Below are 14,154 nucleotides of genomic sequence, written 5' to 3' on the forward strand. Positions count from 1 at the left end.
CAATAATAGTTAAACTATGGAAAGAGCCCAAATGTCCAGTGACTGAAGAGTGGATAAAGAAGAGATGGTACATATACACAATGGAATATTACTCAGCCATAAAAAGAACAAACCTTGCCATTTGCAATGACATGAATGGGGCTAGACTGAATTATGCTGAGTAAAATAAGCCATCCCAAGAAAGACAAATACCATATGATCTTACTTATATGTAGAACTTAAGAAAGAAAACAGAGGAACTAATGGGAAGGAACAAAATAAGAGAGAAAGGGAAACAAACCATGAGAGACTTTTAAAGATCAAAGATAAACTGAGGGTTGATGGAGGAGGGAGGTGAGTGGGAGAGGGGCTAGATGGATGATGGGCATTAAGGAGGGCACTTGTGATGAGTGCTGGATGTTATATGAAAGTAATGAATCACTGAATTCTGCTTCTGTAACTAATAGTGCACTCTATGTTAATTAATAAGAATTTAAATAAAATTTTGAAAAAAAAAGACAAATTATCTTCCCTTTTCCTTTTCTTCTTTTCTTTTCTTTCCTTCTTTTTTTTTTTTTTTTTTTTTTTTTTTTTTTTTTTTGAGAGAGAGCGCCTGCATGTGAGCAGTAGAGGGACAGGAGAGGGAGACTGAGAATCTTAAGAAGGCTCCACACTTAGCACAAAACATAAGATCATGACCTGAACTGAATTTAAGTTTCAGATGCTCAAACAACTGAGCCACCAGGCACCCCTCCATTTTCTTTTAAAGTCACCCTAATCAGGTTATGACTCCTCATCCTGCAATTCACTAAAACTGCTCACACCGAAGTCACCAATTCTTCATGTTGATTAATTTAGTGGGGGAATTCTCAGTCCTTATCTCAACTTGATCTGTAAATAACATTTAAAACACTGGGTGAGAACCCTCACATCTTGCCTTGGCACCAGACCTCTGAAATGGATTTCTCCAAAGATTTTCCCTGAGATACTTATTTTCTTTCCATTCTTGACTTAATCCAGTCTGATGCTTTTAAATGCCTCTGGATGGTCCAACCTGAACTCCTTTGATGACTGGAATTCCCCTCTTTCCATCTGGATGCTTGATATTTCCACTTGAATGTCTAAAATTCATAGACTTAATATGTTGAAAAATCAGTCTTTTGATCTTTCCAAACTGGTTCCACATGCAGTGTTCTTTAACTTAATTCCAACTCTCTAGTTGCATTTTTTGAGGCCAAAGAGACCTCAGCAGAATCATGACTCTTGTTTCTCATGCTACATATCCAAATAATCAGAATGTACTACAGAATCTATAAAATATATCCAGAATCTGACTCCTAATCACACTGTAACCCTGGTCTAATCTATCATCATTTCTCTCTGATACTATTGTAGTAATTTCTATCTGGTTTCCCTGCTTTCATCCTTCTTTCTTTCTTTTTTTTTCTTTTTCTTTTTTAAAACCTCTCTCTAGCTTATTTCCTTTCAATCTTAGCTCCTGTGTTATTACTTCAGCCACACTGGGCATAGTACTTCTGATAAGGAGCCATTATAATTGTTCTTTTTCTGTTGTGGGTGCTCTTTTCCTAGACAATGGTTTTGTTCACTTCTTTACCTCATCTCGTTAAAATTTTTATCATTTATCAAAAATGTGAAAAAAATTGTCCCCTGAACAAATGTAAAATTTTAAATTGCAGTCTCCTTCTGATACTGTCACTCTTGCTAGCACTTATTATCTTCTTAGTTATATGTATGTATGTATTGCCTGTACCCTTCCTTATGAAAGAAAGTGCCACAGAGAATGGCTTATTGTTTATTTGTTTTATTCTTGTATGTCTAATATATAGAACACCAGAAAACGTGCTCAATAGATATATGGTCGATTTGTGTTATGAGTCTATAGACCCAACGGGGTAGAATAACTAGTTTGATCAATTATGACAGAATTCTAAATCTATGTTGGTTGGTATTATAAGAATATGATGAATCATTTAAAGAGATAAATAATTTGATGAGAATTTACAGTAAAATTATAATTATGAGAATGAAAGAGTTAAGACTAATTCATGAGTAACCAGGACAAAATGGTTCTAAACTTTAATAAATATTTGATCATAAAGTATTTATAAAAACAAATTAAAAGGTAGGTTTTCTCTAATACTTTGAAATATTCTGATGTATAGAAATCTGCAATTTTAACAAACATAAGAAGTGATTCTGGGGCAGACTGTACAAGGTCCATGCTTTGAGAAAGAGAAGGAGAAGTGGAAGAAAACTAGAGCTTGAGAGTACTAAGTTTGCATTTTCATTAATATCCAGAGTAAAAGTATGTGACTAAATAACAGAATTAAAAATTAGATTTAGAATTAGGCATCCTTTTTCTTCTTGGTCAGGACAGATAAACTGAGGAAGATAGACTGCTTTTTTTCTGGAAGCATTTAAAAATAGATTCTCATCTTTCTGGGGTGATTTTTATGGTAGTCTATTTTAAGATATTAGATTAGCCCAAATGAACTTGCATTGTTCTTATCAAGTGCTGTGATCATGACTTTTAATCTTTTTAACAGCTATGAAGGGGTAGAGTAAGTATCAAGTTAAGAACATTGATAATAGGCCCAACTTTTCTTTGAGTATCAAATAAATCAAATACAATTATACTTTTTAAGTTATCTTTCTGCCTACATCCTTGATGATTCTCATTCTTTCTTCCTTCTTTTTCTTCTTTCTCTCTCCATCAAGGTATATATTTCTAGGCATAAGGAAGGTCATATAGAAACATAGAATGTTTTCCTCAATTTAAAAATTCATGTTTGGTGCAGGACTTTGTTAACAGGATGGACACTCAGGAAAGGCACAATTTTTACCATTTTAATTTAATAAAATGGCATTTTGCATTTCTCAGTCCAAGATTAAATAGGATATCTATACCTAGCACAGTGTAACAGAGGGGAGAAGGAGAAGGATCAAGAAAAATAGCAAGTTTTTCCTTTTTGTTTTTTGACACATTTTCAAATATTCCTGTACTGCGTTGTAGACACAAATAAGATCTTAGCTTCTTTCAGAATGTCAGAAGCCAAATGTTTCCTTTTTTTTCTAAAATACACTTTATTTATTTTTTAAATTTTTTGAAGTTTATTTATTTTTGAGAGAGAGAGAGAGAGAGAGCGAGCAGGGTGACACAGAATCGGAAGCAGGCTCCAGGCTCCAAGCTGTCAGCAAAGAGCCTGACATGGGATTCAAACTCACGAGCTTTGAGATCATGACCTGAGCTGATATGAATTGCCCAACTGACTGAGCCACCCAGGCTCCCTGCTTTCTTAAATAAGTCTTAAAATAAACTAATATGTAATGGAGAAACAGGTTCGGCATCAGGTTCTAAAATGATCATTTTCCTATTAAAGATCCCTATCAAGAAGGTGCATATGGTTCTATCTAGCATTTCCAATCCTACATAAATATAAATATATACACTTTCTCTCTCCAATTATATATCAAGCTATTTCAAGCTATTTCAGAGACCAGGAATGACAAATCTGTTCCTGTGTAATTGGGACAGGGTTTGCCTGTGTGACACTAAACAGTATAAGAAAAGGAACAGCTGCAGAATTTGAAGTGATGAAACATTTTAATTTTAAACATCCAACCCTATCTTAAGACCTCAATTTAAAAAAAAAAGAGAGAGAGAGAGAACCTGAAAGAAACATAGACAATATTATGATGCAATGGATCTTTCTTTTTAAATCTCCAGAAACATCATGAGATTACACAACCCAGTTTACAAGAGAATTGGGGGCAAGTTTCAAAGTTTTATCATTCAAACTCTAGGCTTGTTTATTTCATTTTTCTACTCACTCAAAAGAAATGTTTTAAGTATGAACTGATGCCTTATCTATACTTATTTGAAATTGGAACCATATTTTATCCTTGGTGACCTGCGTGAAGATTCAAACTTTCTGTATATTTTTATTTGTAATTAGAGTATAAGAAATTCAGAGCTGTGAAGAATATTAAATACACATGGATTTATCTTTAAAAAGCCCCACAAAAGTCCATAACTCACAGTATAAAAAGAAGTAATAATTATACAGAAATATTCCTTTAATACAATTTGAGAAAACAAATAAAAACCTCGATTTCTTATGTGAGATATTAATAACCCTTTGTTAAGACACTAAAATGCATAAGAAATACATTGATCAATTTAAAACTTTATTTTTTTATTGATGACATTCTGTGAAGATCTCAGTTGAGTTTGTTAAGTAGAAAGTCTAGTTTGTTAAAATGTATATACTAAGATATCCTTACTGTTGGTGTTAAACAAAATTCAACTGAGTAAATTTTAAAGACTTTATTGGCTTTATTCCATGATTAATGAATGGAGGCAACATCTCAACTAGCAGATACAAAGGAGTGCTGAGGAGCTGTACAAAATGGAAGACTTGTTGGCAGAAGAGGTCAGGGAAAGGAAGTTAATAACAAAGAGTGGACTGCGTAGGGTAAAGCTATGTTCCTTTAGTAAACCCAGGGCTCTATCAGGCAGGTTATCTGACTAGTGTTGACCCGGTAGTCCCAGACTGGGTGGTTAAGATTCTAGTCTGGAGAGACGTTGAAACTGCAATTAAATTAGATACTAAGTCTCAGTTTGGTAATGTGGGCTTGGCACAAGTGACTCAGTTTGGGGCCTGTTGTATCTTTTTTAACAATGAGCATTGAAGTTTTAGCATAATTAAATTTGCTCTTAAAAAGGTTATTAACAGAAAGGGCAAAACAGAATGCAATTTGCTGAGTCAATTCAAATTACAAAACCCTTCCATTGCAAAAGAACAGAATTGTGATCAGCCTAAGTAGCTATAGGACACAAGGTTTATACTTTGAAGGTCTTAATAAAAATAATAACTAACATTATATAAAACCTTTATTCTTCAACAGTTGTTTCACATTTCCATTCCTCCAAACAACATGTATTATTATTATTATTATTATTATTATTATCTGCATTAAAGAGGCTGAACTTTCCATATCTGGTTATACGTTTAACAAGCGTTGGAGGTGAATTCTGAATGCTATTTTGACAACAAATCCTACACCTTATCTAGTGACCTATTAATATGGATGCCTTTATTTCAGACCTATTAATATTAAATTTACAAAAAAAATCAAATCTTCTAATTTGTATCCCAAAACTATGACGATTACAGAGATACTGAATAATTTGCCCAGCTCTGGTAGGTGTGGAGATGAATCTGCCCGGATCTCCCCTCAGAGAAGGATTGGCCCCCTCGCTGGGAGGGGCATGCCATTCCACACCTGTAAATGGGCACATGCTGAATTTTGAGCATGGCCATTTGCCTCCCACAGGGAATGTTGATGGGGAACAGCTCTGCTGGGCATCTCTGGCAGTCTGATCCCTCCTGTGCCATCTTGCTTTCCCCTTCCCTTCACAGTAATGAATCCCTAAAAAACATCTTTGTCTCAGAATCTGCTTCTGTAAAAACAAAGCTAGCTACATAAGTTGTGGGGTCAGTACAAGATAGAGTCTTAAAGACCTCTTTTAATAGAGCCTGCATTTTTGATAACTGATGGCTGATGTCTTTCAAGCCAAATAGGAAGACATGCCAATAGGAAAGCTTGTATGCCCTCCCAAGGCACCAGATGGGAAATTTCAAGTCGAGCAGAGTCAGCTACGCTGTGAAGATTCTCATAGCACTCTGCCAATCACTATAATAACCAATACCGTTTGGCCCTCATTCACTCCAGCCATTTTGGACTTGCTTGCTCTCCCCAAAACCATTATTTATGAGACGTTTCACACCCTCTTGGTGCATGTGTGGCATCATCAGTTTCAACATGTGAATCAGTTTTGGGTTGGGGGCTTGATCTTGCCCTCTTCAGGATACCTCAAGACATCCTTGTACAAAAACTGTTAAAAGTCTCAAGAATGTGACAGCAGAGAATTACACTAAATACTAGGCCATTCTAAAAATGGGCCCATGCAACTGTACAGGTCACACACACAGAGCCAGTCCTGTGTAAAACCTGACCTCAGCTGTAGTTTGTCTTTGTGTTAATTTTGTTATCTTAATTAGGAAAAACATAACACATAATCCTTACCTCCCTGGTAGTCTGTTCTAACACTCAACAGTTGTTCTCCATCTTCCCCTCCTCTTGGTGTTTACCACAGTGCTTCCATGCTACTGGGATGGATTTGCATAATTTCCCCAGTCCTACAATTTACCCTCTTGTAAGAAACCCTTCCTACTAAGAAGGATTATTGAACTATGCATTCAAATGTTCTATTCTCTCAACTGTAAGGGAATATCCATCATAGATCATTATGACAGTGTATATATGCACCTTCCTACCCTCCCAACCCAGTCTAAACTCTACCTTCCCACATTATGCCTTTTGTGTGTGGACACTGATAACTTTCTTATCCCATCTTTCATTTTGTCACCCTCTCCTGGCCAAACTCTAATCATAGTTACATTGTACTTACCACCTTAATTCTATCAGTCCCTCTGTACCTGACTATGGTTAACTGTCTCAGTTTAAATTCATAATCATTAACTTCAAGTGATGGTTAATTTTACCTCTGTACTGGCTCATTCCAGTAAGCACAAGATGTACAATATTTTTCCAGGTTAGAAAGGAAACCTCCTAAACTCCTATGTCCCTCTAGCTGTCACCCCATTCTTCTGCTCACCTTTAACAGCAAAACTCTTATAAAGAGTTTATGGCTTATCATTTGTGTTGTATATCTCCAATTCCTTCCTCCCATTGTCCCTTAAATGCATTTCATTTAGGCATTTGACTCCACAATATACTGGCAATACTTTTGTTGAGGTTACAAATGAAAGCCATGTGGCTAAAGGCGAAAATTACAGAGCTGATACTGAGTGTTCCCTTCTCTCACAATCCATATCTCATCAGTTATCATGTTTCTGTGCTCTAACTTCAAAGTATGCAGAATTTAACTCTCAATATCCATAATAATCCTCTGATCTGATCTGCTACCGCCTTTCTATTGAATGATTTCTGAATTCCCTTAACTATTCTCCCTGCCTCTGCTTTGTATTTCCATTAGCAGATTTTCAATCCAGAAGACAGGGTCCTCAGTTTTAAACCAAGTGGACTTATGTTGCTTCTCATTTAAAATACTCAAAAGCCCTTCAACTCATATACACAAAGAAGTCGGTTTCTACTGGAACTAAAGATCTTATTACCTGACTCCTATACTTTTAAAAATAAATCTTTTAATCTTACTTTTACTCACTTCCTTCCAACCCCTTCTCAGGAAGGGCTATTTTTCAATCAAACCAGGTATGCTCCTGCCTCAGAGCCCTTGAACTTGCTGCTCGCCCTTCCTGAGAATTCTGATATACCCGAGTCAATTCTATCAGTCTCTGATCAAATTTCAGTCTCAATAACTTTCTGATATTATTCAAGTTAAAACAGTATTCTTTTTCTTAATCATCACTAATCATTGATCCCTATCTTCTATTTGTTTCACTTTTCTTCGGGGTAATTTTAACCTTTTGACATATTATATATATTGTGTTTATTGTGTGTCTCATGTCAGTAGAATAACTTTCATGATAGCAGAAACCTTAATGTGTTTGGAACATAGCAAGTGTTCAACAAGTAATTATAAATTAATTAACCAAATATATCTACTGATAAAAGTTCTTATTAAATATTCCTAAGGTTTTTCACGAGTTCTAACCACCTAAACAACATTCAATATATTAGTTAATTGTCTAAATATTTCCCACAAGAACAATTGAAAAAACTGAGAACATATAAATAAGACTAAGAAGATTAAAAATGCAAATTATTTTCAAAAAGGGGAAAATAGATGTTAATGCAATAACTCACAATGCACTCATTATGTAAGTAGATCATATGTAATAATTTCAAAGCAGATATGCTCAAGTAAATGGAAAAATGTCAAGACAATCTGGGTTTTGTAAAAGGTAGTGGCCAAAAATCTGATGGGTTTTAGTTAGTCCATCACGGTTTTAACTTACCACGATCCTAGAATATTACTGAGAGAGCAGCTCAGGATTGTTTTTCAGGAAGCTACTCTAGCTTGGGGGTTGCATGTGTATGCATCTGCACGTGTGTGTGTTTCAATGAGGAATGAACAATTTATTGTCACGTGCACTTTTATTATTAGGTAAAAGACAGACAAAATCTAGTTCACTTTTTAAAAAATGTCTTCCTCCTCATGTTTTAGGTTGTTCGCGCTTTCTTCTGACTGTTTTGGCAGGCGTACCAAAAGGCTGTTATCAATTTTGTCATAGTTTGATATTAAAATACGGGTGCATTAATCTTACAGTGACCTTTTCCCTGAACCTAGGGCTAGAAAAAGGATGCTGCATCTTTTGTAAGTAACATCAAGGCAAGATATCACACAGCATTCAAATATAAGCTTTTATCCAGTTAATCATCAAGCATTACCTACTTTCATCAATGTTCAGGAGCTTAATTCCTGGATTACTCATCCCCAAAAAAGCTAAATATAAAAACCAGAAGCATAGACCCAAACAATAGAACTTTTATACCATGATAATTAGAAAAGGAACCTATTACCCAGGATTATAATTAGTGACTTACATATTAAATGACCTTTAACATTTACCTTAAGCCCTGGATTTCTGGAAAACCAGCAAGGTTATGAATGCCATATTAGTAATCTTTAATCTTTATTACTGCTGTGGACAGAATTTTAATGATTTTTAAATAGGTAGTGGTCACTAACATATCCCTATTAAAATAAAAAAATCTCATAAAAAATTAAATGGATTAAGACTTCAAATGTACCATCATCAAAAGTATTATCTAATTATGGAGTTCAGTGAACAGGCCAAGTGAAATGGTTGGTAATATTAGTTACTTGCCACATGGGAATGCCCAGGATTTATGCACAAATAGATTCTGCTTCTGTTGCAACATAGTAATTAAGAATTTGTCAGGGAAATTTGACCCTCTAGGGTAGAAATTACTTTGTAAAATAAGAATGGCAGAGCACTAGTCTCCTTGCTGCACATAATTTAACTTGATTATTTATACATCAAAGAGAGTCCGCAGTGACTGCAGTATAATATTTAAGTAGAGGGATATTAAAGAAAGAAGCATCTAGTGAAATCTTTTTTCCCAAATCTCCGTGAGAAAATAGAAGAAATTTTCATAAAGCATTTCATTTTGCATATAAATTGGGGCCTAGATTGTGCCTGTGAATTTACTGCTGTCAAATTTAATTTTTCTTTAATTCTTCAGGCCCAGATGTGAAAGGCTCCGTTTGCAGGCTGCAATTTTCAATGCTTACAGGTAGCACCCGGATCGATAATGTGTCTTTATGAGAAATTACCGTTAATGTTATTGAGTATGCATTTTGTTTTATAGGATAATAAGGTAATATGAAATGCCAATTCATTCATTAGAAAAGAGCTAAGTGCTTAAATGAAATGGGTGACAGGCCTGAAAAAAGATGTAGTTATGGGCAGGAAAGCAAGAATGGATTTTTAATGACCTAATACTTAAAGGTTTAACCACGTTTTTGCATTTTCTTTTTATAAACAATAAATTTATAAAATAAATAAATAAAATAAATTTATAAAATAAAGGAGTTTATTTAAATTGGAGAGTGTTTTGGCTGAAAATTCCCTGCAAAAAAAATTATATTAACAACTTGGCTTCAGAACATTTTTCTGTTGGGTTACTTTTACTATGATCTCAACATCAAAATTAACCAAAAACAGACATTTCAGGAGGAAATAAATGCTGTAAAAATCATCAGGACATAAGAAAATGCCACAAACAAGACCAAATATAACCATGTAATAAAAGAAAAATGTATTTGATTCTTCTGTTTCTTAAAGGAAATTCTAAAATTAACTTAATTACAAAAATGCAAGTACATTGACAAATTTGGGAAACTATGATTCAAGTAATTGGACATCAGGCAGAAGGAATGACTTTTTTTTTAAAAAATCAGTTAAACTGATTGTGAATTCTAGAATTGATATTAATATTGACATTAAGGAAACCTAGTTTCCACACCTTCATGAGTAAAATAATTCTGGCCCAGCCCTACATTATTAAGCTGAGGGGCATTCTAATTATCTAGAAAGTAGGATGGACTCATGAATGGATGTCTGTGATTTTATAAAAAGCCAGTATGTATTCTACCAGAAAACCATTTGGGAACTCAGTTAAACAAGATTTTTGGCAAAATATAAATAAAATATCTCTACATTGCATAATTTGAATTAAAATGATTTGCTTTTAACATCTTACCATCTTATAATCACATATAATTCTTAAAGCAATATAAGCCTCATTGATGTGTTTAACAGTGTCATGAAGAAAATGTTTTTGAGCTGTATACCTCCAGAATAAAATTGACGCTAACATCTCTGAGGTTGTTCCCAAATCAAAGACTCAAATTCAAAGGAACCAAGCATGTAGCTTGACAATTATACACAAAACAAAACAAAGTGATTTAAACAACTGACTGTCAATTGTATTGATTCTTCTACAGGTTCAGGTGGTATAAACTTATATAAAAAAGTGCATACATTCATTTCAGTATTTGCAAAGCCAGGTAATGGAGAACAATATGGAAAAAAGCATAGATGCTTTGGAGTCAGAAAGACTGAGGATCAAATCACAGCTCTAATGCCTACTAGTTGTTTCAACTTAGACAAATGATTAATCTCCCCAAATAAGGTTTTTTTTTTTTGATCATAAAATGGACATAAAAATACCTAACTTACCACAGCGAATGCCATGCATTTAAGTAAACTAAAATTTGTTCACATCTGAAACTCAGGCAATATTATCTCTAATACCCTCTACCTGGATCTCAGTTTCACCCCTACAATCCATACTAAACCGCTTTATGGAAACAGCCAGTTCTTGATCCCACCCCTCCTTCTCTGAGCTGAGCTTCCAAGAGTCACCATCTTTTCTCTGTAGCACTTCAACTACTGTTTTACCCAGGCGCCCTTACCCTTGCAGGCACCTAACTGATGAAATGTCAATCGTGAATTAAAATTACTTCTTGTCTTCTTTACTATAATACAGGTGATAAACTTTGCTAGAGAAGCGCCACAGTTTTAACATTCCTACAGCCACACATTTATATTCAACCCCAGTTAGTTCCTCAGATCTTTGAACAATCTTTTGCCTTCTCCGTCAACTTGTTTCCACTTCTTTCAACAACGATTCCACCTTTATCTTCAAAGCCCCTCTACTCCCCCAGCCTTACTCTCTACAGCTAAACATCTAGATTATCAGGAAATGTGAGTCTGTAAAACACGAATTATTAGCTCTTCTCTCCCACCTCACCATCAGGACTGCAATCCCTCCCCTCCCCTCCTGAGCGTATTGTATACTTCTCTTCACAGTTGATCATGACCCAGACATCTGCTCTTTACCTTATCAGTGATCTCCAGTGTTCTCCAGGGTTTTTCTTGGCTTTCTCCCTAGCTTTCAAATGTGTACAATGTCTCTAAGCAACCCCTTTCTCTCACCAAAGAAAAAAATAATTAGAAAGAAATTTACTTGAAATTCAAATCTCCTTATTATCATCCCATTTCTCTTTCCCCTTTACCACCATGTTTCTGCAAATATACTGTCTCTATCAGTCCACTGGAACTTTTTTCAGTGACTTTCTAAATTTAAAGCCAGTGGATTTAATTTCTGTATTTTCTATCTTTCTTAACTGATTGAGAACAGTGGCAATATCACCACACTTTTATTTGTATTTAGGAAACCATTTTCTCTCTTTTTGACTTGTCATTCTCCATCTTCTGTGGGTTTCCCTTTTTTCTACCCACTCTTTAAAAATGTCTCTCACTATTGACCTATGGTTATTTTCACTCCATATACATTCCCTGAAGAGTTCTCTCCATGTTCATAGTTTTAATTATCAACAAATGCTTATGACTCCCATCTGTGTATTTCTAGTGCCAATATCTCCACTGTAGTTTGGGGTTATAAATCCAACTGCTTGCTGGATATCTTCAAAACTATGTCAAACATGTCATGCGCTTGTGTTTCCCCCATTAAATTGTTCCTGTCTCTGAATTACCTGTCTCTAATAGAACAGTTGTCCAAACACAATTTTTTTAAAAATGCAGTATTTGGAATACAATATCAAATTCTTCCTTTTCCTCACCTCAACTTCCGGAAAATCTCCTAATAAACTTAGCTATTAAATTGTTTATACACCTATAATCTTTCCTCAAGCCACGATATCATTTCTTTGGTTTAGACTCACCTCGTGTAATAATGAACATTAGTAAGGAGTTCTTAATTGCTGCCTTTGCCTTCAATAGTCTTCCTTACAATCTATTCCCTATTGAATTATCACTAATTTTCTATTTCAAATATAGTCTGATCATGTGATCTGCCTGCTTTAGAACCTTTCAGTGGAATCCCGTTGCCTACAAAACCCTCGCACTGTACGATTCGCCCACTTTACTACTCTGCTCTGCATAGCTCTCATGACCTACCTAACTCCCTCACCTTCTCTCCTGCTATGTCCTGCCTCTCACTTTATGCACTTGGAATCAAATGACTTGCTGTTTTTCTCATACAGCATGCTGTTTCACAGCTCTGTGCTTTAAGTCATGCTGTTTAACTGCCCTGAATGTACTTTCCCACATTCTTTGCCTGGCTAACTCTTACTCATCCTTATAACTTTAGTTCTCGCCATGCTGTCTTCTCAGGAAATCTCCCCGGATCGCCCCAGTCTGAGTGTAAATACGCCGAGCCCCCCTGCCGCTAGCGCATCCCCACAGCCCTGCTCTCATATCATGCTGACATTTTTGTCTTTTTCACCCTACCTGATGTAAGCATCTCATTGGCAAGGACTATCTTTTTCTTTGAGAGGGATTTATCTAGGATGCTCAGCTTACTGGAGTGAGACATAGAACCATTTTATTTTTCCAATAATTGTCACCAACTCAACACCTCTCCTTTTCTCATTTGGTTATGAGCATGCTCTAATGAAAGCTCTATTCACTTCTAATGATTTTAATTGTTAGAAGAGCAAACTTCCAGTTCCTAAGACCTGGATATATTTGTTTTAAAGTGTACTTTATTATTTAATTAAATGCTCTTAAAAAAAAAAAACAACAACCTTTTTTCTCCCTACCACGTCATTGCTTCTCTTTGTAACATTGACTAAATATAGCTCTTTTGTGCGTGAGTATCCGCATGGGACACATTTGATAGTACTTAAGAGAGGATTAAGTGAGATAGGATGCATCCATCTAATTTCCTGTCAAGAGATATCATATGGCTTTTAATCAACACCCTTATGTGCAGACACACATGCAAACATGCATGAGATTAGTTTTCACAAATTTAGTAAATAACGTTTTGGGGCTGTTTAGCAGGAAGTGGACAGCTACCTATTGAAGTACCTGCTTGCTGTAGTATCTACAAATGTGGGCTGTAGCATTGGCCCACTCTTCCTCAAATCCGTCATCTCACGTCCACACCCTTCTCCAGTCCCAGCAGGATTAGGCATTCACTTATCCATCACTCCAGAAACTTTCAACTGTGAGATGGTGAATATCCCCAAATTAATGGAGAGGCACCCCCAGTTTTAGGAGTAACTCTCTTGGGGCTTCTCTCATTCTCTCAAATATTGAAGAAAGAGCTTTATTTATCAACACTGCTCTACTCCAAAAGCACACACACTAGAACTTCTGCTGTCCAGATGATGCTGATAATACTGGTTGGGCTCAAATGATCCTCTCAGCCCCAATAGCTCACTGTTCCCTGGATCTAAGTTGTTAAAATTTGTATTCACTTATTTATTCAGCAAATATTCATTGAAGCCTACTATATGCTGACCACAGTGAATAAAGTAGACAAAATCTCAATTGCTAGTCCCTAACATTTTGTCAGCTGTAACGTTGGTGATCAATAACTACCTGGGAAATGAAAGCAGGCAAATTACTTGATGTAGAAAGGGGATAAAATAGAGAGTTTTCTTATTCTTGTTAATGAAATTACTAAGGTTTCTATTTAAACTAACTTTCAACTTTATAGCTAATTTCACTGGGTTGCATTTTCAACTAAAAAAACCCCATTTTAAAACTTTACTAACACTATTTGTCATAATAAACCTAAGATAAGTTGAAATAACATACCGTT

The 14,154-nt window shown here is 35.3% G+C and overlaps 1 pseudogene; it reads right to left on the reverse strand.

Moving 5' to 3' along the window:
- The window catches only part of LOC115305287, a 36,702-nt pseudogene extending 23,222 nt beyond the window's left edge, over nt 1-13,480 (reverse strand).
- Between the last annotated feature and the right edge of the window lie 674 nt (nt 13,481-14,154).

Source organism: Suricata suricatta, chromosome 10 (assembly GCF_006229205.1).
Source record: "Suricata suricatta isolate VVHF042 chromosome 10, meerkat_22Aug2017_6uvM2_HiC, whole genome shotgun sequence".
NCBI classification, from domain to species: domain Eukaryota; kingdom Metazoa; phylum Chordata; class Mammalia; order Carnivora; family Herpestidae; genus Suricata; species Suricata suricatta.